The sequence below is a fragment of the Heteronotia binoei genome, chromosome 21 (genome assembly GCF_032191835.1).
Source record: "Heteronotia binoei isolate CCM8104 ecotype False Entrance Well chromosome 21, APGP_CSIRO_Hbin_v1, whole genome shotgun sequence".
In the NCBI taxonomy this organism is placed as follows: domain Eukaryota; kingdom Metazoa; phylum Chordata; class Lepidosauria; order Squamata; family Gekkonidae; genus Heteronotia; species Heteronotia binoei.
The window spans coordinates 30,792,279-30,816,111 of NC_083243.1; the positions used below are offsets into that span (position 1 = coordinate 30,792,279).

The 23,833-nt window shown below is 45.8% G+C and overlaps 1 protein-coding gene across 1 annotated transcript in view; it reads right to left on the reverse strand.

Annotated features, from left to right (window-relative positions):
• The window catches only part of EVL (Enah/Vasp-like), a 240,395-nt gene extending 218,431 nt beyond the window's left edge, over positions 1-21,964 (reverse strand). Inside the window, exon 1 of the mRNA XM_060261600.1 lies at positions 21,809-21,964. The gene's annotated coding sequence lies outside the window, so the exon portion shown is untranslated. The remainder of the gene's footprint in view (positions 1-21,808) is intronic.
• Positions 21,965-23,833: the final 1,869 nt, after the last annotated feature.

The following is a 23,833-nucleotide window of genomic DNA, read 5'->3' on the forward strand; positions in this document are numbered from 1 at the left end:
TAAATTTACTTTCTTTCCACCTCTCTACCCCTACCCCTCCTCCATCTATTCTCTCTCTCTCTTCTTCCTTCCTTCCTTCCTGTCTTGTGGCTCTCAAACATCTCATGTTTATTCTGCGTAGCTCTTATGTTCAGTAAGTTTGGCCATCCCTGGTGACCTACTTCCAAAGTAGCCATTTTCTACAAGGGGACTGATATTTGTTGACTGGAGACCAGTTGTAATTCCAGGAGATCTCTGGGCATTATCAAAGCACCATTGGCAAGAGCCAAAAGCAATTTCTGTTCATGGCTTAACATTAAGGTATCCAACCTTAAGGTGAGGTTCGGAGCTTCCAAGAATTATTAGTGATCTCCAGACTCCCTATTATGGATACACAGCATACCATCTGGCTGGGCCAAATCAAAATCTGATCTTCTACTAGCTATATCATCAGTGGAGGAAAATAGAAAAGTAGGCATTTCCATGAAGCACCTTCTTAATGTTTGGAAAACAGGAGGAAGAGCTAGGAAGGCATAAAGACCATCCTCTTCTACTAAAATACTGATTTCATAAGCCCAGCAGGAACTTATTTGCATATTAGGCCACACACCCTGATGCCAAGCCAGCCGGGACTGTGCTCCTCTGCACTCCTGATCACAAAAAAGCCCTGGATTTCAATGAGAAGGAAGCATTTTGCAAACATCAGCTGAGTGATGGAATCTGATTACCTACATGGGCACCTATTAAAAATAACAGCAGGGACTATATTACCATCATATTAATAAAAAGATTAACTGATTAAAGAGTGGCAAAACCTGAGCTCGCTGTTCCCCACTTTGCATAGCTGACCAAATAGTTCTGGTTTGCTGAGATTGTTTTTAAATTGCAAAAAGAAAATCAGATAAGACTGAGTATCTTTAATTCATTATCTGGAGCAAATGTGAACCAATGTACATGGCAGAAAAGAAAGTAAAACACAAATGCTCATTCCTGCGCAATCAATGAGACGGGCTACACTAGAATGTGAGAACTGTTTTCCTTCAGGTCAGACAAATAGTCCATCTTGCCTGTTTTCTAGAAACCACTGGGTTCTGAACAATATGAAAAGATACTGCTTCAGAACATTTTTAGCGCTGACGGGCTTTGAAGAAACATCCTCCGTGAATTTATGCAGTTATTATTTCTTAAAGTAATCTAAACTAGAAGCCAATGTTATATCTTACCCAATTAATTCCATCTCTTTAATATCCTCTTTAGAGATATGGGTGCCTTGAACTGTGCATTATGTAGTCACATTACTTAGCAAAGCTGTTTTGGACCTTGGGTATTTACTTCATTTTTCCCCTGAGTCTCCCTGTGTGATCTTGCTAGGGTTGCCAGGTCCATGTTGGAATATACCTGGAGACTTTGGGGGTGGATCCAGGAGAGGGTGGGGTTTGGGGAAGGGGGGGGCCTCAGTATGATACAATGCCATAGAGTCCACCCTTCAAAGCAGCCATTTTCTCCAGGGGAGCTGATCTCTGCCAGCTGGAGATCAGTTGTAAAAGCAGGAGATCTCCAGGCCACATCTGGAAATTGGGAACCCTAGATCTTGCCTTTCACCAAAATGTAGATTCTCAGGGCAGGCTTGACACTCCAGGTGGAACCTGAAGACCTCCAGGAATTACAACTGTCTATATACTACAAACATCCGTTCTCCTAGAAAAAATGGCAGCTGTCCCAGACAAATTAGCAGCAACTGCAGTCAAAAATAGAATTGTTAGGCACACAGGAGGAAAAATCAGCATGGCTTCTGTGAATGGAAGTCCTGTCCCACCAACCTTTTGAGTTATTTGAGAAAGTGAACAAACATGTAGGCAAATGTGACCCGGTAGATATTTTTAGGGCTTTTTGTGTAGAAAAAGCCCAGCAGGAACTCATTTGCATGTTAGGCCACACCCCCTGACATCACCATTCTTTCACGCAGGGCTTTTTTATAGAAAAGCCCAGCAGGAATTAATTTGCATATCAGGCCACACACCCTGGTGCCAAGCCAGCCGGAACTGCATTCCTGCTCAAAAAAAAGCCCTGGACTTTCAAAAGGCTTTTGATAAGGCACCTCACCAAAGACTCCTGAGTAAATTTAGCAGACATAGAATAAGAGGACAGGTTCTCTTGTGGATTAAAAACTGATTAAATGACAGGAAGTAAAGAGCAGGAATAAATGGACAGTTCTCACAAGGGAGGGAAGGAAGCCATGGGATTCCACAAGGATCAGTATTGGGGTTATTTAATTTATCCATCAGTTATCTGGAACTAGAAGAGAATGGTATAGTGGCCAAGTTTGCAGATGACACATTATTCAGGATGGTAAAAACCAAGGCTGACTGTGAAGAGCTCCACGGGGACCTTCACAAACTGGTTGAGTCGGCAACATTGTGGCAGATGAAGTTCAATGTTGGTTTAAAACAAAATCCCTGTGCCCTGTTGTTGGCTATCCAGAGGAACTGGTGGGCCACTGTGTGGGACGATGCTGGACTAGATGGACTACTAGTCTGACCCAGCAGGGCTCTTCTTACGTTCTTATGGAGAGTGGGCTCCATAACATTATACCTCCCAGAAATCCACACCCTCCCCTGCTCTACCCCCAAATCTCTAGAACTTTCCTAACTCAGAGCTGGCAACCCTGCAATCATACAAGATTATTTCTTTCTTTTGATGCTCCTCATTACCAATTTGCATTTGGCTGACCAGCTAGGCACTGCAACCAAAAACCGGCTCCAGTACCCAGCTTTTAATTGTACAAAATTTCTCCCACTGAAATCTGTCCTCCTTCAGGTCTAATCAATCACACCACAGGAGAAATATTTCCTTGGTTTTCTTTAAATCCCGGTGCAGCAAGGCCAAGCCAGTGTTTTAATCTCTCCTAATAATTCCAGGGAATTAGTCGATTTCATTACTGGCACTAGTTTTTTAACTCAGTTCTGACTAAATGGGAAGATCCTGCTCTCAGTTAGAAATTCTCCAGGGCCAACTGCACACTATTTCTCCTGAAAACAGCTCTTGGCAACTCAAATAAGGCTATCCTTTTTTCACAATGCAATTATTTGCCTATATGATACATTGGTGAGCTTTCCCTTCTATGCTTCTAGCAAAAAAAAAAGATGCTTTCTAAGAAGGCTTGTTGCTGCCCCTCAATGGTAGCTTGTGTAACAGTGGAATCAATTTTCAATGACACTGCAGAGCAACAAGTATGAAAATGTAAGAGGGACACAAAACAGAGTTTTGCTAACTTCAGTGTGCATAATCAGGCAACAGAGAACAACCAAGATCATTAAGAATCAATATAAAAACATTCTTATGCCACTGAGCAGGGTATGCATTATTTGCTTGTTTTATACATTATTCTGCTCTTGTTTGCATTGTTTTCTACTTTCAGGTTCTTAATTCATTCTTAATTTATTTCGTAAGCAATGCTATTATTAAATGATACCGCAAAATGATGCCGCCCAGTTAGCCAGTTCTAACAACATTCTCTACTGTTATTCCATATCTGACAACAACCAGGGTGTCCCTATAGCTGGTTTCAACATCTGAAACTGGGTGTTTCACTGTGATGCTGGAACAGATAGGCTGTCTCCCATTGCAAACTCTCCCAATGGTTCACACTGCTCAAAAGGGACCATGTTAGAGCCTCCTCCTTGGTTAATATTCCTTCCCACAACCTCAGAATAGCCTTTACCTCTAGCTGGACATTATTCCAAAATACCGCAAGCCCTTCATCATTGCATTTGCAGAGTCCAAGTTACAGAAGAACTGTCACACTATACAGATCCAAGTGGGCAAACATTCTCACGTTTTGACATGTTACTGTTTTACTGGTTTCTTGCTCATGCTACCCAGATCAAAGGTTTGCTCAATATGTTAATTTTACTATTCTGTCATTGGATCTTAAATTTGTACCATTTTGCATTCTAAATCACTGCCTACCAGCTGTAGCTCTGCTCACTGTACCTGATTCCTTGTCTGATGAAGTGTGCTTAGAGCACACGAAAGCTTCCATTCTGAATAAAACTTTGTTGGTCTTAGAGGTGTCTCTGGACTCCTGTTCTGTCACACTATATATTATTCTGTCCTCTCTATACAGAGCCTAGAACTGCATTCTTACAGAGCTTTTAATGGGCTTAAACTTTTCTTCAGATTCAGGGAAGCTGCTTTTCCTTCTCTCAGACACTGATCCATTTGTCTCTTATAGAGTTTCACTTTTTGCTTTAGCAGACAAGACAATACGGGCAAGAATCGTACCTAGAGAGAGAAATGTTTCTATTTAATCAGTACCTTTTGGTTGGATCATTTTAACACTGATATTTGTAATTGTGTGTTTGCGTGTATATATATAGACACACATGTGCACACATGCAAACACGTGCATACACACTCACATGCTTTGTTAATTCTAGTTTCTGCATCATTTTAATTATTACAATCCTAGCCCTTTTGCATTATTCATTATCTCTCATGCTATTTAACTGCACTGTTCTATACCATGTAATTCACCTTGAGTCTCAGTGAGAAAGGGGAGCTATTAAGTTCATTTTTTAAAAAAAAAAATTAATTATTCTTCTCTTTACTCTGTCTTTGAGTACGTGCCACAGTGATCCAGAATGAAGTGGAAAGAGATCCAATATCAGATAATACCTTTTGTTATACCACACTGTTGGATCCCGTCTGCCTTCATATACCAAACTATGATAATACTTGCTTGCTGGGAAGAATTATCTTTTGGTTTAGGCCCAGCTTTCAAATGTCTGTTTCACACTATGAATTACTTTCAGTGAAGCAAACATATAGCTGATTTTCTCTTACACAGAGATCCATGGAAGAAGTAAAAAACTGCATCCTTTTGCTTTAAGGCCTAATTCATATAATATTTATGTGACACAGATGCTGCGACAAAGCCACATCCTTGAGCATGGCTCCTTTGCCATATCAGCAATATATGGAAAATTGTGCTTGGGTCAACATGCCTGCTTCATGAAGACTGCTGATGCTGGCATTATACAGACACAGAGAAGCACTTGTTTGTGATATCTGTGGCACAACAGTGACATACAAAGCAGGCCTCAGCTATGGGACATCTATCAATGCCTTTTCCCCTTTGATATAAAAACATCCAAATTTAATATTTTTCATATATTTTAAGCATCACAAATGCAACATAGGTTCTCATTAGTTAAAGTTAGCTGCTGCTAAGTCCCATTAAAAGCCATGCAGCCTGAATTAGTCACTAGTAATTTTTTTAATTGATTTCAATTGGTACACATTCGCAACAAATTTTAGCTGCGTTATAGAATCAAAGAATCATAGAGGTGGAAGGTACCTCCAAGGTCATCTAGTTCAACTCCCTACACAATGCAGGAAATTCACAAATACCTCCCCCTTCATACACCCCCAGTGACCCATGTTCCATGCCAAGAAGATGCCCAAAAACTCCTCCAGGATCCCTGGCCAAACTGGCCTGGAGAAAAATTGCTGACCGATCCCTAAGTGGTGAACAGCATTCCCTGGACATGTAAGAAAGGGCCACAAGAACTAAGCACTGATGCAACCCTTCCTGCCCTTCTTGGGGTTATGGCCAATTTGGTGTGAGAGCCAGTTTGGTGTAGTGGTTAAGTGAGCAGGAACACACAGGATCGCAGTTCCGGATGGCTTGGCATCAGGGGGTGTGGTCTAATATGCAAATAAGTTCCTGCTGGGCCTTTTCTACATAAAAAGCCCTCTTGACTGCTCTGAGATTCAAAGTATAGGGCAGGATATAAATCCAATATCATCTTCCTCTTCCTCTACCTCTTCTTCTTCTTTTATGGGGTTGCACTACAGCAATCCAATCTCTGCATTCTCTCCTATGGCCCACAAGATAGAATGCTGTTCATTCTATCCTATGGGCCCATAGGGCAGAATAGAGTGATCGGGCCACTACTGCAGTGTGACACTAGAGAAGAGGGTTTCAATTTTAAACCCCTTCTCTGGATCGCACCATAGCAGTGGCCCAATCTCTCCATTTTATTTATTTATTTATTTATTTGTGATTTATATCCCGCCCTTCCCACCAGGTGGCTCAGGGCGGCTTACAACATATAAAATCTGACATAAAAATATAAAATTATGCATAGAAAATTAGACATTCCACAATTTACGTAGTAAAAATCTAAACATTCACATAGGATGTGTGGGCCCATAGGATAGAACTTGTTATCAGTGTGGGGTGTGTGTGTGTGAGTAGTTAGCCTTGTCTAGGATACCAAACAGTCTAGGTCTGACCCTGGTGGAATACAAACTTTTTGCAACTCTGAAACAACAGACAGGGAAGATGACAATGGGTTTGAACTAGATTCAATTCTAGTAGCACCTTGGAGACCAACACGGTTTTCGGGGCACAAACGTTTGAGAGTCAAGGCTTCCGTGCAATAAATCGAGCGGTTCAAGCAGCAGCAGGAGGAGGCAGGCAGCAGGCCTCGGAATCCTCCTGTAACAGCCAGGCAGGATTCAACTTGACCCTGCTCATGAAGCCACACACACCCTAGGACAGCTGATGGTTTAGGAGCCATGATGTGCATCAGGTTGCAGTAGATGTCAAATGTTGCTTTAAACTGTGGATCAAGAGACCTTCGAACTCCAGCTGATTCTTAAGCCTAGCCCTCTAAGCCCAAGGTGTTGAGCTCATGTGTTACGAGGGCTGGATCCGACATAAACGCCACTTTGTTGGACTGGACCATGCATACCATAAAAAGTAATGCCAGATACCCTTTTACCACTGAACATGACCCATATCCCTCTTCAGCAGAGCCAAACCAGCCCTCTTCACCCCTTATGGCTGCCAACTCTGGGTTAGGAATTCCCTGGAAATCTGGGGAGGACCTGCATTTGGGGAAGGGAAGGATCTAAGCAGAAGATAGAATACCCTAATATAGGCCAGGCCAGTCCACATTTGGACTGCCCGCCCCGCCCCCCCCCCAGTTGCTCGTGAGCTGAATAAGAGGACTGGACAGGCCAGTTCTGTCCCATGGGTCGTATGTTTGACATATCTGCTCTAGGCCATGTATGAAGATCAGGCCCATTCTAAAAAAGATAGATATAAACATGGTTTTTGTAGCAGGAACTCCTTTGCATATTAGGCCACACACCCCTGATGTAGCCAATCTTCCTGGAGTTTACAGCAGGCCCTCACCTAAGAGCCCTGCAAGCTCTTGGATGATTGGCTACATCAAGGGTGTGTGGCCTAATATGCAAAAGAACTGCTACAAAATAAAGCCCTGGATATATAATATTCCATACTCAATATACATTGTGGACAGAAAGGGGGGCTAAGAACTCTATATGAACAGAACGGCTTCAAATATTACTGTTCACTGTTCACCCCTGCTGCTGCTCCAGTTTGCCCAGTACTGGCTCACATATTTGCACCACATTTGTTATCTGATCTGGAACTCTTCATCTTCCAGCCAAATTATAAGTGAACTGTGTGTGTACACAGCAGGGAGCTGATTCCCATGCCAAGAAGTTTCTTCCCAGGGTTTGTTTGGCATGCCCTTTTCTCTCCACCCCTCACAGCAGTTTGCTTGTCTGCTAGAAGTTATCCTCCTGCTGCACGGAGCCTGCAATGTTACGTGCTTATTTGCTGAAATTTTATATTGCAGACTGCCCCCTCTCTCTAATGTGTGGGGTTTTTTAGCTTCACAGAGACCTCTGAAAGGGAACTCTCATAGCAAAAGTGTTCATTAGTGCAAAGCAAAAACAGAACCCACGAACCAGACGCTTTCTGGGTACACAAGCATTCCGGAACAGATAGACAGCAAAAGACCGACCAGCTTGGCTGATATACAACAGCTACAATGCCTTCAGGCAACCGTTTCCAGTTTTTCAGGCTGAATGTGTGTCCCCTGCAACTTCTGTCAATCACACTTTTGAAGAGCCACTTCCCAAGGATTTGCACTGGTGTTTTCAGCATGGGTGGCTGCTGCTTAAATCAACTTCCACTTTCGCACGGGTTCGGATCAAGTCACGCAGTAAGTAATTTTAGAACAGAGCATGAGTCCAGTAGCCCCTTAAAGACTAACAAACTTTGTGGCAGGGTATGAGCTTTCATGAGCCACTGCTAATTTCTGCAGTAATTTGGTGATCATAACTGCAAAAAATGAAGTCCCTGTAAAACCAATGGCACACAAATCTCTGTCATACAAAATTCAGAGCTATCCACGCTTGGGACAAGCTCCCTATGGGACTAGCTACTGGTGCAAGACCACAGTCCTGTGCAGGCAACCAATTCACTAAACAGGGAGGGAGAGTTATCTTGAGTGTACTGGCTCATCCCCTGTCTGTCTTCCTACAGCTCAGTTTTGTGAGACATGAAATTAAAGGCACAATTGCATTCACATTTGTTAAGAAACAAGTCCCACTAAGCAAATCACACTGCTAAAATTGATACCTTCTGTTCATGGGAAACAGTTTAGTGTAGTGGCTAAGACTTGTGGACTCTGGAGAACTGAGATTGATTCCCCACTCCCCCACATGCAGCCAGCTGAGTGACCTTGAGTCAGTCATAGTTCTCTCACAGCTGTTCTCTCAAGAGCTCAGCCCCACCTCCCTCACGGGGTGTCTGTTGTATGAGAGGAAGGGAAGGAGATTGTAAGCCAATCTGAGACTCCAAGTAGTGTATTAATCAAATCTCCTCCTCCTAGAATCATAGAGTTGGAAGGGACCTCCAGGTTCATCTAGACCAACCCCCTGAACAATGCAGGAAACTCAGAAATACCTCTCCCTAAATTCACAGGATCTTCATTGTTTCTTCTTTTTCTTCTTGAGAATCCAGTCCTGTTAACTCTGGTTAGGCTTGCAGCCCTGATCTAATGGTGAACGTACAAACATTGGAAGCTCTCTTATACCAAGTCATTCTGTTCACATGTCTCCGGAATCTTCAGCAAGGATTTATTTTTAAAATTATATTTTGCTCTTCCCCCAATCAATGGGATCTTTTCCAGACTTCCTACTAGCAGGGCTTTTTTTGAGCAGGATCATACAGGAACACAGTTCCAGCTGGCTTGGTGCCAGAGGGTGTGGCTAAATATGCAAATGAGTTCCTGCTGGGCTTTTCCCACAAAAAACCCTGTGTGAAACAATGGTGATTATAGGGGTGTGGCCTAATATGCAAATGAGTTTGTGCTGCTAATATGCAAATGAGTTCTACCAAAAATAGCCCTACCTACCAGTAATCCCAACTGCTGGTGTCACTGAATAAAGCTGGGAGTTTCAGCACTGCAAATATTTATTTGGGGAAACTGGTTGTCCTAGTTTTATCCTCATGTTTCGGGTGGGTAGAAGTGTTAGGGTGTGGTCGTAGAACAAACTGCAATTCCAGCAGCACCTTAAAGCCAAACAAAATTTTCCAGAGTATAAGTTTTCTTGAGTCAAAGTTCGCGTGGTTTGCCTCACAAAAGCTCTTTTTATAGCAGAAACTCCTTTGCATATCAGGCTACACATCCCGATGTAGCCAATCCTCTTGGAGCTTACAGGGCACTTAGTACAGGGCCTACTGTAAGCTCCAGGAGGATTGGTTACATCGGGGTGGTGGAGGTGGCCTAATATGCAAAGGAGTTCCTGCTACAAAGCCCTGCGAAAACTTTGCTGGTCTTTAAGGTGCTGCTGGACTCACAGATTGTTCTCTCCTCTGTATTCCCTCCCCCACCGGCTTCCGCTGACTTGTCCACACGCCCCCACACCCTCATCCAAAGGAAGTGACTAAAGGAATTTTCACACCAGTCTTTCACATTGCTAACATTAATAGCTTCTTTTCATGGGAAACAGAAAGCAGAGGAAAAACATTTGGTCATGTAAATGAGCATTCTGACCAACGTAAGTTTGATATTTGCATTCAAAATCCTACCAAAGCAAGGGGAGCCACTTTATATCCTTCTGTAGGAAGACACCCTCAAGGTCTGTTGCTTCTGTTCCCAGAGCCAGAAGCTCAAACCACAGCACTCTGAACCAGGAGAAAAAGATGCAGGTGTGATGAACTCAGGCCCTTAGCCTGAGTAGCTGAGAAATGGGCTTGCAGCGATTGGCTGGAACGTTGCCCGAGCAATGGAAAAGTATCCTTTGGAAGTTTGCTCAGCAGAAAATCACCTCAGGATTTTTAGTCTGAGCCAGGGGGTCTTCGAGTGAAGTCTTCAGTATACCAGTCTGAAGTGAAGACAGTGGGCTTAGGCCAGGCAGTTGTTAAACCAACGGATGAGGGGCTGAGAGCAGCCAGAGTAGCTGGGCTCCTTGTGGCTGACAGAGCTGAGTGGACTCTGCCTGGAAAAGGGAGTTTTCAGATGGTTTAAAACTCTCTGAGGGAGATTTTGCCAGCACATCAGGCAATCTCCAAGTACAAACTAGATCACACAATTACACACTGAGAGGAGAACTGGATTCTGGGGGGTCAGCAGAGGTACCCAAGACGCAGACCAGAGGACTAGCTGTGGGGCTGAGACGCATTGTATTCTGGGGTGCAAGTCCTGGAAGACAGTTAGTGTGAAAGGGTCTGTGAAGGAGAATACTGACACCAGTCAGGAGTTCTCTATGTGTGTGTGGAAGAGTGATTGAAGTTTGTTATTTATAGGATTTAGCACTGCCTAAGTTAGGGTAAAACATCTGAAGAAACAGCATTCCAAGTTTCAAAAAGAATGGACCAGGGGGTCCAATTCTATGAGCCCCAAAAGAAGGTGCCTCTATCCTTCATTATTTCCAATGAAGGGAAGGCATTTAAAAGGTGTGTGGTTCCTTTAAATGTGATGGTCAGAACTCCCTTTGGAGTTCAATCATGCTTGTCACAACCTTGCTTCTGGCTCCACCACAGTGTCTCCTGGCTCTACCCCTGATGTCCCCGGATATTTCTTGAATTGGACCTGGCAACTCTCTAAGTCTGGGTGGCATAAAGGGAGGGTCAGAGAATTTTGGCTCTCTGCAGCTGATGCAAGAAGAGGAATATGATAATCTCTTGCGGTCTTCCCAGGCTCCTGTCATCCAACAGGACAAACAGGTGCAGATTAACATGAAAGTTACTGTAATTAAAAAAACTGAAAGCTCATATGCAACAGGATTTGTTCTTTATATTAAATTATTTTTTTCTCCTTTTGTAAAGCCATGACTGTTTTAGCAAGAAAGAGAAGAAGGAACTTTAACCATTTAATTCCCTGCCATTTTCTTGCTGGAAAAACCACTGAACTACTGTTGGGGGGGGGAGTATTTTTTTTCCCCTGCCAGTGGAGGTGAAAAAAGCTCAAGGGGGGAGGTATTTGTTAGTTACCCACATTGTGCAGGGGGTAGGACTAGATAAGCCTGGAGGTACTTGCCAATTCTATGCTTCTAACTTCATGTGTTTGTGTGTGTGTCTTCTCCCTCCCTCTTCTTCATACTTTTCTCTTTGATAAAGCCATCCTTGGTGCTAACTTTGCACAAGGAAAAAGATCAATACACACATGTGGTAATTAAAATAAACAAGAAACTGTAATGTGAGTTGAGAACTGTTTCAAATGCTGCCTCCTGTGTACTACATGGGGATAATATCCACCTACAAGAATGAGGATATGAAGAAATGGAATGGCTTCCAATTGACAAAGGTGTCTAACAAGGGTGTATTTTATCTCCCTGTCTCTTCAATCCATATGCAGGACATATCATAAGAAAACTGGATTAGAGTCTGATGGAGGTGGAGTGAAAACTGGTGGAAAGAACATTCAAAACATGATATGCAGACTCATGAAGGTTAAAGCAGAAAGTGCCAAAGCAGGATTACAGCTGAAGGGGGGGGGGGTTGTAGCAGGAACTCCTTTGCATATTAGGTTACACACACACACCCCGATATAGCCAATCCTCCTGGAGCTTATAGGGCTGTTCTTAAAGGACCTACTATAAGTTCTTGGAAGATTGGCTACATCGGGGGGGGGGGGGAGCGGTGTAGCCTAACATGTAGAGGAATTCCTGCTACAAAAAAATACCCCAGAAGCTGAACATCAAGAAGACAAAAGTAAGGGCTGCTGGGGAATCATACAACCAGGCCTTTTTTTGTAGCAGGAACTCCTTTGTCTATTAGCCCACACACCCCTGATGTGGCCAATCCTCCTGGAGCTTACAGGAGACCCTGTACGAAGAGCCCTGTAAACTCTTAGAGGACTGGCTACATCAGGGTTGTGTGATCTCATATGCAAAGGAGTTCCTGCTACAAAAAAGCCCTGCATACTACTTTAAAATTGAAAATAAAGAAATAGAAATTGTTCAACATTTTCCATTCCTTGGTTCCACCGTCAACCAAAGGGGAGACTGCAACCAAGAAATCAGAAGGCAACTGAGATTGGGAAAGGCTGTCATGAAGGAAAATATTCTCAAGTGCAAGGATGTGTTGCTGGTGACCAAGAGGTTAATTCATGCCACAGTATTCCCCATTAATATGTATGGGTATGAAAGTTGCACAATGAAGAAAACTGGCAGAAAGTAGATTCATTTTAAATGTGGCAGAGTTTTACCGTGGACTGCCACAAAAGAGAAGTGGATCCGAAGCAGTTTTCCCTGTAAATTGTGCGCGTGAGCAGCCACTCATTAACACAGGAAACCCCACTCAGCAGCAATTTGGAGCCACACAGGATCTTGCACTGCCCCTTGCCCATTGTAACATTGCAGAGGTTATATTCTGCTGTGGGGGGGGCGGAGATAGAGGGAACATTGGTTCTAGACAGGGGTTGTTTTGTAGAAAAGTGGTGCTGGAGCTCATTCAGGAACTGTTATGCAGCTGCACCTACTATTCAATGGGCAAGGTGGGAAGGAGAAGGGGGAACCCTCAGAAAGGTTCAGGAGCTGCGCTCTTGTGAGCTCCTGCTGAATTCAAGGCCTTGTTCTAGATCAAATCAATCCTGATCAAATCAATCTGGATCAATCTAGATCAAATCAATCCCCCTAGAAGCTAAAATGACTAAACTTTGGGTACATTAAGAGAATACAAGGGCTACTGGAAAAGATCATTGTGTTAGGAAACGTTGAAGGTAGCAGGAAAACAGGAAGACTTGACATGAGATGGATGGACTCCATCAAGGAAGCCATGGCCCTCAGTTTGCAAGATCTGAACAAGACTATTAACAATAGGACATTCTAGAAGTCATTAACTCCTAAGGTCAGAAGTGACTTGATGGCATTTAACACAGAGAGAGAGAGAGGAATCAGGGGGGTGTATTACACACAGAAATATACTGTGCAAATCACATTCTGGAATACTCCAATAAAATGCATACAAGCATTAAAAAATAATATCTGCCCTTCAAAAGACCATGCAAATATTTCAGAGACAGCAGGCTGAAATTAATCTGCTAAATTAGAAGGAAAAAAGAACTGCTAGTTATTTTTAATGGAAGTATTTAAAGGAATAGCTCAGGTAACTGATCATGTATTAGGAGAGGCACACCTCTGCAACAAAACAGATGCAAAAAAAAGTCATGTTAAGAACATAAGAGAAGCCATGTTGGATGAGGCCAATGGCCCATCCAGTCCAACACTCTGTCACACGGTAGTAAAAAAAACAACTAGGTGCCATCAGGAGGTCCATCAGTGGGGCCAGGACACTAGAAACCCTCCCACTGTTGCCTCCCGCCCCCCAAAGCACCAAGAATACAGAGCATCACTGCCCCAGAGAGTTCCAACAATACACTGTGGCTAATAGCCACTGATGGACCTCTGCTCCATATGTTTAGCCAATCCCCTCTTGAAGATGCCATGGCATGTGGCATCTTAAAAACTAACAGGTTCACTGGCAACTTTGTGTACTGCATGTACAGAGAGAAGAAGGAAATATAAAAGTGAGGTTAAAAGGCCATAAATTGCAAACCCTGTAATATATGACATTCTATGCAAACTTTCAAAAGTACATCAGGTAAGCAACGTGATAATTCTCAGTCATTAATAGAGTCTGTGATGATGTCCGGTCAGCTGGACCATAACTATACACTGCCTAAAAATAAAAAATGTTCTCCTGCCCCCCACCCCAAAGCTCCTGGCATCTGACAAAGGGAACTTTGACTCTTGAAAGCTTACAGTATGTCACAGGAGTACACTCCCTCACATTTTGTAAATATTTAAGTATATCTTTTCATTTGACAACACTGAAGAAATGACACTTGGCTACAATGTAAAGTAGTGAGTCTACAGCTTGTATAACAGTGTAAATGTGCTGTCCCCTCAAAATTACACAACACAGAGCCATTAATGACTAAGCTGCTGGCCACAAAAGTGAGTACACCCCTAAGTGATAATATCCAAATGAGGCCCAAGTAGCCATTTTCCCTCCCTAGCATCATGTGACTCATTAGTGGTACAAGGTATCCGGTGTGAAGGGGGAGCAGGTTATCACTCTCACTCCCTCATACTGGTCACTGAAAGTTCCACATGGCACCTCATGGGAATGAACTCTCTGAGGATCTGAAAAAACGAATTGTTGCTCTACATAAAGATGGCCTAGGCTATAAGAAGATTGCCAAGACCCGGAAACTGTGCTTGCAGCATGGTGGCCAAGATCATACAGCGGTTTAATAGGACAGGTTCCACTCAGAACAGGCCTCGCCATGGTCGACCAAAGAAGTTGAGTGCCCGTGCTCAGCGTCATATCCAGAGATTGGCTTTGGGAAACAGACGTATGAGTGCTGCCAGCATTGCTACAGAGGTTTGGGGGGGGGGGGGTGTCAGCCAGTCAGTGCTCAGACCATATGCCACACACTGCATCAAATTAGTCTGCAGGGCTGTCGTCCCAGAAGGAAGCCTCTTCTAAAGATGATGCACAAGAAAGCCTGCAAACGGTTTGCTGCAGACAAGCAGACTAAGGACATGGATTTCTGGAACCATGTCCTGTGGTCTGATGAGACCAAGATAAACTTATTTGGTTCAGATGGTGTCAAACGTGTGTAGCAGCAACCAGGTGAAGAGTACAAAGACAAGTGTGTCTTGCCTACAGTCAAGCAGGGTGGTGGGAACGTCATGGTCTGGGGCTGGTGAGTGCACTGGGGAGCTACAGGTCATTGGGGGAACCATGAATGCCAACATGTACTGTGACATACTGAAGCAGATCATGATCCCCCCCCTTCAGAGACTGGACCGCAGGGCAGTATTCCAACATGATAACAACCTCAAGCACACCTCCAAAACGACCACTGCCTTGCTAAAGAAGCTGAGGGTAAAGGTGATGGACTGGCCAAGCATGTCTCCAGACCTAAACCCTATTGAGCATCTCTGGGGCATCCTAAAGCAGAAGCTGGAGGTACGCAAGGTCTCTAACATCCACCAGCTACGTGACGTCATCATGGAGGAGTGGAAGAGGATTCCAGTGGCAACCTGTGAAGCTCTAGTGAACTCTATGCCCAAGAGGGTTAAGGCAATGCTGGAAAATAATGGTGGCCACACAAAATATTGACACTTTGGGCCCCATTTGGACATTATCACTTAGGGGTGTACTCACTTTTGTTGCCAGCAGTTTAGACATTAATGGCTGTGTGTTGCATAATTTTGAGGGGACAGCACATTTACACTGTTACATAAGCTGTAGATTCACTACTTTACATTGTAGCCAAGTGTCATTTCTTCAGTGTTGTCACATGAAAAGATATACTTAAATATTTACAAAATGTGAGGGGGTGTATTCACTTCTGTGACATACTGTATATCCCAAAATTCTTATCGGTCTCCAAGGTGTGACTAGACTCGAATCCAGCTGCTCTACTGCAGACCAACATGAGTACCCTCCAAAGCTGGCTACATTTAGTGTCACAATAAACAGAAGCCTTTCTATGATGGACATGGATGCAATTCACCTCCTGCTTCCCACCGTCTCCCTTCATGCACAGGGCACAAAGGAAGGCTTCTCGCATCTTGAACCAGGCTCCAAGTCACTGTGATATCTGGATGCAGGTACCCATGCAAGCTGGAGTTTGCTTCCTTGGTTTAATTACAGTTAAGAATTTTGGCATGTGTGAGAAAGCAACTTCCATCTTGCTTGCTGCCCAGGTGCATGAATTCAGGTGCCACAGAAGTAAATGAAGCTGCCAGCTCCTGAATTAGACCACTGCTACACCAGACTGGCATTGGCTCTCCAGGGTCTCAAGCAGAGATCTTCCATATTATGTACTACTACCTGATCCTTTTAGTTGGAGATGCTGGGGATTGAACCTGAGATCTTCTGCACACAAAACTGATGCTCTGTGACTGAGTCACAATTCACCCTCCCTCGGAAGGGAGAGGAAATGAAGGTAAATCTATTCTAGAGCTTGATTCAAGATTTCCCAGGCTGGAAGACTGGAAACAAAGGGAATGCACAGAAAAAGAAATAAACTGTTCATATCCATGATGGTCAACCCTCTACTTTTTTTATTCACACACAACAGTTTACAGAATCCCCAGAGCTTTACATGCGGTGGAGCAACATCTACCGGTAGTCCCCAGTCCAAAAGACATCCACTTGGCATCAGTGAAGGCCAAGGCCTTTTCTGCCCTGGCCCCAAACTGGTGGGACATGTTCCCCATTGAGATCAGGGTCCTGCAGGATTTATTACAGTTCCACAGGGCCTGTAAAACAGAGCTGTTCCACCAGGCTTTGGGTTAACTATCAGGCATCCAATTTATTCTGGCCTCTCTTGCCCAAACTGCTCTTCAATTGCCTTATGGTGCAGACAGCAGCCATTACTATCAATTACAACCAGACGGCTACTATATCTCTGCCCACCTGGTCTTCAATACAAATGGCACAATGGACTGTTACTGGCTTGCCATCTGTTTTTAATCTGGCCTCTAACAGCTATAATTTAAAATGTTGTTTTATTGACATATTTCTGAGCCCACATGTGGGGGAGGGTGAGATATAAATCAAATAACAAAATACAGTTTTAAATGCCTAATTAAAGCCTTTGTGATTAACTAAGATTTCTTAAATCAGGTGATGTGTGTTATAAAGTCACAGTTGCCTTATGGTGACCCCATTGGGTTACCAAAGCAAGTGATTAAGCAAAGGTGGTTTGCCATAGCCTTTCTCTGCAGAACTTTCTTTGGAGGGCAGAAAGCTGACTTGGCTTAGCTTCTGAGATCTGGCGATATCAAGCTATACCATGTATACTCTGGTTTCTCTTCAGATCGCATAAATCTTTCGTTATACCATGCCGTCTTCCCTCCCAAATCAGGAGACAGCCCTACAAAAATATATGTAAGAAAGTAGCCTTGAAGTCACAGCCAGAGTTCATAAATTCAGTCACCATGGCGACTTGCTCTCGTCTCTGACATCATACTGTCCTTCACAGACATTCAGAATCTCTGAAAGGCGAAGTCAGAGGAGACCCTGCACTTTCCTAAATCAGGAACTCAATAGAGGCGCTTCTAATACTGGCAAAGCACAAAGTGAAAGCAGGGATCGTGTCCTACTCCCTTGCCTAATGAGCACGAGGCCTCTGACTTCAAATCTGTCCTTCAGGTGCACTCACAGCCAAAGCAACTCCAAGGCCACATATGCTTTATGAGGATTTCTCATAGCTGTTTTTTTTAAGGTTAAAAGCAGTCGTGGAACAAGGAAAGAGGCAAATGGCAGTGCAGAAGCTGCTATTAAATCTGTGGGGGAAGGGAGGGGAATATGCTGGCTCCCCATGTGGCACTTTCAAGAGCCATTATGGTGTAGCAGTTAGAATGGCAGACTCTAATCTGGAGAAGTGGGTTTGATTCCCCACTTCTCCTCCACATGAAATGGGCCTGAGTGGCCTTGGGCCAGTCACCGTTCTCTCAGTGCTCTCTCAGCCCCACCTGTCTCGTGAGGTGACTGTTGTGGGGAGAAAGGAAGGCAACTGTAAACCACTTTGAGATTTCTGAGGGTAGAAGAAGAACAGATTGGATTTATACCCTGCCCTTCACTCAGAGAGGCTTCGAATCTCCTTTCACTTCTCCCACAACAGACGCCCTGTGAGGTAGGAAGGGCTGAGAGAGCTCTTTCAAGAAATGCTCTTAAAAGAAAAGTAGAGAAAAGTGGGGTATAAAAACGCTCTCTTTTCTTCTTCTATATGCTCACCTTTCCTAGGCAAGCAGCAGCTCTAGGAAGGGAACCGGTATTGAGGAAATTCTGTAATAGGAAAAAGCTAATGCCCCCTTTCTCCCCACCTCAGCCCCAATCCTAATCACATGCCTCTGAAAACACAGCAGGAAGTCAAAAAGGACACCTTCACCCTTCTCCTAAACCTGGCAGCTTGGTCTTGCTCTCTGTCCAAACTGTACTTTGTCAATGACAAAGAAGACATAAGCCCCCTTACTCGTCCTCCAGGTCATAAGAAGCTGGCCAAAATGACTAAGTTTCATTGTTTTGGCTAAGGCGAGAAAATATATTAAAGGGTGAATTGGGGTTTCATCTTCCACAGAGAGAAACAAGAAAGGGATCAAACTAGAATTATATCAAAAGACTTGGCAGCCCAACCATTAAAAAAATTGGGGTTCCCCAGAGCACTAAACTGACTGAAAATTATTTCTGACAGATGCTATTGGGACAAATAAATACTTCTATCACCTTGTCTCGCCTGAGCAGCTCTTTTTACAATGTTACAGGGAGTTCTACTGACTATACCAGAAGATGAACAAGTATATTTAGAGAGTTTTGGAAAGGAGTCCAGATTGTACATACACTCTTTGAGTTTAGAAATATGAGAGACAGAGAGAGAGCTCTTTCTGCTTATAAGTATGTTCACATCCTTTTAAAGCCCATAGGTTAATAGGTTATATAGGTTTCTCTAAAGCAAGGGTGGCCAAACTACAGCTCAGGAGCCACATGTGACTCTTTCACACATATTGTGTGGCTCTTGAAGCTCCTGTCAGCTGGCTTAGAGAAGACATTTAAAGTTAAAGTTGCTTTCTTTCCACCTCTCTCTCTCTCCTCCCCATCCATTTATTTCCTTCCTTCCCTCAAACATCTGACATTCATGTCTTGTGGCTCTCAAACATCTAACGTTTATTCCATGTGGATCTTACGTTAAGCAAGTTTGGCCACCCCTGCTCTAAAGGCAGCCAAACAGACCAAAAAGTAAACACATACACATATGAGCCTGCAGCTATTAAATGCATCTTGCTGAAGATGAGGGAGACACAGCAATGCTTTATTGCTGTTCTCCAGCATATCCAGTTCCTACCCAATCAATAACCCACAACAGGAAGCAGCAAAACACCTTGACATTTCCAAGTTCCATTCAAACCCAAGTGCTGGGAAGTGATTTTGTGAGCTTTTCTAGAGCCGCTGCTGCGTTGAGTAAAAGAATGACTCCTTAATTGTGGGCCTAAGGGATCAGAACAGTGACATGCAGTGGTTAAGAGTCAGAGCCGGGTTCGAATTCGCACTCTGCAAGGAAGCTCACAGGGTGACCTTGGGCCATCTAACCTCTCTCAGCCTAACCTACCTCATAGGGTTGTTGTGAGGATGAAATGGAGGAAAGAAGAACCATGTAAGCGGCATTGGGTCCTCGCTGAGGTACGAATGAATGAAATAAACAAACATGATAGAGCGGCAAAACTTTCCTCTTCCTGCTATTCTGATCTTTCCCTGAGATGGATGTCACATAAATAATGAAACACAAACGCAGTTATGTTAATGGCTCAGCCATGCTGAGAGCCTCAGGAACAACAGTCCTTCACAAAGTCAGCTGCTTTCAGAATTCAGGGGAGGGAAGGATGACGGAGTGCCCCCACTATTCAATCTGCAGTAGATGTGACATCAAGGGGATACAAAGTGGAGATTTAGTGTGCACTACTATATCCTGCCTCGAAAGTGAGCAGAACACAGGGTTAATCAAGGAATTGCCCAGTCCCTCCATCTCTTCATCCCAGGAAAGCACAAATGGTGTGCATGCAAAGGAAAAGCAATGAAAAATAAATGCACAGCCAGTGAAGGCCAGGGCTTCTTCTTTTTTTTAGCAGGAACACACAGGAATGCAGTTCCAGCTGGCTCGGCATCAGGGGGTGTGGCCTAATATGCCAATGAGTTCCTGCTGGGCTTTTTCTACAAAAAGCCCTATGTGAGACAATGGTGCCATCGGGGTGTGTGGCCTGATATGCAAATGAGTTCCTGCTGGGCTTTTTCTACAAAAAGCCCTATGTGAGACAATGGTGCCATCAGGGGGTGTGGCCTAATATGCAAATCAGTTCATGCTGGGCTTTTCCTACCAAAAAAGCCCTGGCAAAGGCATAGGGTGGGGAGAAATAATCACAGTCTATTCAATAACCCCGATGGTGGTGGGAGGGCCGAGGCAGATTTGCAGCCACATCTTTTATAAAAGAAGCACCTGGGACCTAAAGAACCTTTCTCCTGCCAAAATCACAAAGATGGACACATGTAGCAAATGGGAAGATATACGGCACACATTCTGCATAGCAACAGAAATAAAGGCCCATGCAAACACACGCAAGCATCTATTTCATGCATGGTAGTAGGGATGGAGGAAAGGCACACACCCACATGCATGACAACACTGCGCATTTCCTCCACCTCTGTTGCTATGCACACACTCCACATGGTGCACTGCGCCCTCCATATTCATTCGGCACATGAAGTGCTCATTTCCCCCTTTTCACTCTCTGCACAAATAGGAAGCGCCGGCTGGCGAAACGCCCATGCACAACCACCCAGCTTTTCACATGGCAACAGAGATGCTGCTTGAAGGACAACAAAAACACACATCTCGAATGGGAAAGAGGGGAAACCCGCATCTTCAAACACACACTGAATGTACAGGGAATACAATGGCTATTTCCGTCACACCATGTGCAAACCTACATCATCGAAACTAGCAACAAAGGCCTCTTTGCAATTTGCTTTTTCCAGAAAAGAAATTTAGGCTGGCGTTTTGCTACTTTGGAATGGCTGCACATCAGTCTTCCCCTCTGCGGGGAGGCAGCCTGGGAAAAATAAATTGCCGGTGCTTGTTTGAGAGAGCCACAGATGCAGAAAGGACAAAATGAAGAGAGGGCATCCATGCTGCCATCCCAACAGCAGGGCTGAGATTTCGAAAAGGAAAGCAGCTGAGGCTGGAACCTGCCGGAAAGCCTCCTCCTGTGCAGCCCCACAAATCTGCTCCCCCCAAGCTCAGCTGCCACAGGGGCTGGTGATGATTACTTCGAAGGAGTTCCCAGTGCCACCCCAAAATGCAGGCACCTTGCCAACAGTACCCTTCCAAGGGGAAATAACGAGCTTTGCTACAAGGGATGCCCTTGCCCTCCACAAGGAGAACGAGGGTGCTCAGAGCCCGCAGGCTAGGGGAAGGCACTCTGCAAATACTCAGACACCCCCCCCCGAGGGTTATTACCGCTGGGGTTGACCGGGACAGGGGTAAAGGGCCTAGCGTGTGCATTAAAATAATAACGCGACCAGAAGGCGAGGTTGGTGTTTCCGCACCGCGGAGCTCCACAAGAGGACCAGCGAATGCGCAGGGGCTGCTCCAAGAGTTAGCAATCGCCGCCAGGCCGACCGGCTGCTGCCTGCCTCCCACCGCTGCGGCAGAGGGCCGGGAAAGGCAGAGCGCGTAGAAGCCTGCGGCGAGGCGCGCCCCCTGGCCGGTCGGGCCCTAGCAAGAGCCTCCGGCGCGCGCGGGGGGGAGCTCTTCCGGCCGGGCTGCCAGGTGAGCGCTCCCCCGGGCCGCACGCGTGATGCCCCCGGCGGCGCGGTGTCTCCTTCTCCTCCCCGCAGCCTCGGCAGGCGGGAGACGGCGCGTCGCTCTGCCTGCTAGACTCGCGCGCAGGAGGAGGAGAAAGGCGCCGCCGCCGCTGGGCTGACTCACCTCATTTTCCCCGCCGCAGTCGGGCTGTGCGCAGCCGCCCCTGGCCAGCGTCTCTCCTCCCCCGCGGCGGGAAGCTTCCCCGGGCCCGGCCTCGGGCTTCGGCGGCGATGCTGCTGCTGCTAATGCAAGCAGCGGCGTCTGTGGCTGCTGTCAGTTGCTGCTCAATGGAGGAGCGCCCTCGGTGCGGAGAAAGCCCGGCGGCGAGCGCTGGCGTGGCTGCATCTGCTGCTGCTGGCTCCTCCGGCGGGGCTGCTGCGGCTCGCCTGCTGCCAGCGCATCTTTCTCCGGCCGGCTAACTAGGGAGCTGCGGCCGCCGCGCCTCGGCGCCCGGCTCCAGGGGCCTAGCCATCTTCTTCCCCGCGGCCCCCGGGATGTGGCGAGGTGGGGGTCGGGGCGGCACGGAGAGGGAAGCGCACAAAGCCCGCCCGGCTCTGCTACTGCTGCTGCCGCCGCCAGACACTTCGGCCGGCCCAGCCTGTCTGCCGCGCTGACGGCGGCGGCTCCTCCTGGCTGCACCGCGGACCTGGCAAGCCAGTCCAGGCACGCGCAGAGAGGGGGGGGCGCGGAACCTTCCCTCTTCAGCTCACGCGACGCCCGGGCCCAGCCGAGCGCGCGCCCCCGCGCGGGCGAAGGAGCGCGCGCCCTTGGCTTCTTCTCACACGCTCGAGCCGCGAGCAGCCCGGGGCGTCCTCGGGAGGGGATGGGGAGAGCAGAGCTCCGTTCTCCTGGCAGCCTGGGGACGCCTCCGGCTCTGTCGGGAGCACGTGGACACGCGAGGGGGCCCTGGCCCAATTGAAAGAGCCGGTAGGGTGTAGAGGTTAGAGCAGGGATGGCCTAACTGCCACATGTGGGTCTTTCACACATATTGTGTGGCTCTCGAAGCCCCACCAGCCCCTCAGCCAGCTTGGAGAAGGCATTTGTCTCTTTAAATCACTTCGCCAAGCCATCTAGTGGATTGGAAAATGCGTTTAAAATTAAAGTTGCTTTCTTTCCACCTCCCTCTCCCCAAATCTATTTCTCCTTCGCTTCCTTGTCTTGCAGCTCTCAAACATCTGGTAGTTATTCTGTGTGGTTCTTTAAGGAAGTTTGGCCACGCCTGGGTTAGAGTGTAGGACCAAGCTCTGATGGGAGAAAGACCCAGGTTCAAGTCCCAGCTTTGCCATGGAAGCTTGCTGGCTTAGGCCAGGCAGGCGCTTTCACAGCTTAAACTACCTCACAGGGTTGTTGCGAGGATGAAACAGTGGAAAGGAGAACTGTGTGAGGTGCTTTGGGTGCCCATTGGGGAGAATAGTGAGGTGTCAATGAATGAAAGCAGTAATGTCCAACCTTTTTGGTATGGTGACCTAGAAGTACACACTTCCTTGGTATGTGGTGACCCATCTGGGGTCATCCCAAGGTTTGGTTTTCTTTTTGGTACCCAAGGTAAATTACAACCTTGTTGCCCATCTAGCCTAGCAGTGCGTTTTCTAAAATGATCAACAATATGCTAGGAGAAACCCACAAACATCATACAAAGGGTGGTAATCCATTTTCCCAGGGCTTTTTTGGTAGAAAAAGCCCAGCAGGAACTTATTTGCATATTAGGCAACACCTCTGATCACCATTGTTTCACACAACAGGAACTCATTTGCATATTAGGCCACACCCCTGACTCTAAGCTAGCTGGAACTGTGCGTTCCTGCTATTAAAAAAAGCCCTGCATATTCCACTCCTTCCAGCTTACTACAGTAAACCTACTAATATCTGGACAGATTCTCCCCCCCTCATTGTCACAAAGGGAGGTGGAAAGTAAGAATGTGAGAAGCTCACAGAGAATGAGAAGAGAAAAAATGATGCAAAGGGCAGGGGAAGCCATTTGGGAGAGCTGGCCCATGACCCCCTGTCAGACCATTTGGGTCCCACCCCACAGGTTGGGAAACACTGAACTAAAAAATACCGCAGATACCCTACGCCCTTCTCTCTGAATCAGCATTGCAGAGCCGCTTACAATCTCCTATATCTTCTCCACCCAAAACAGACAC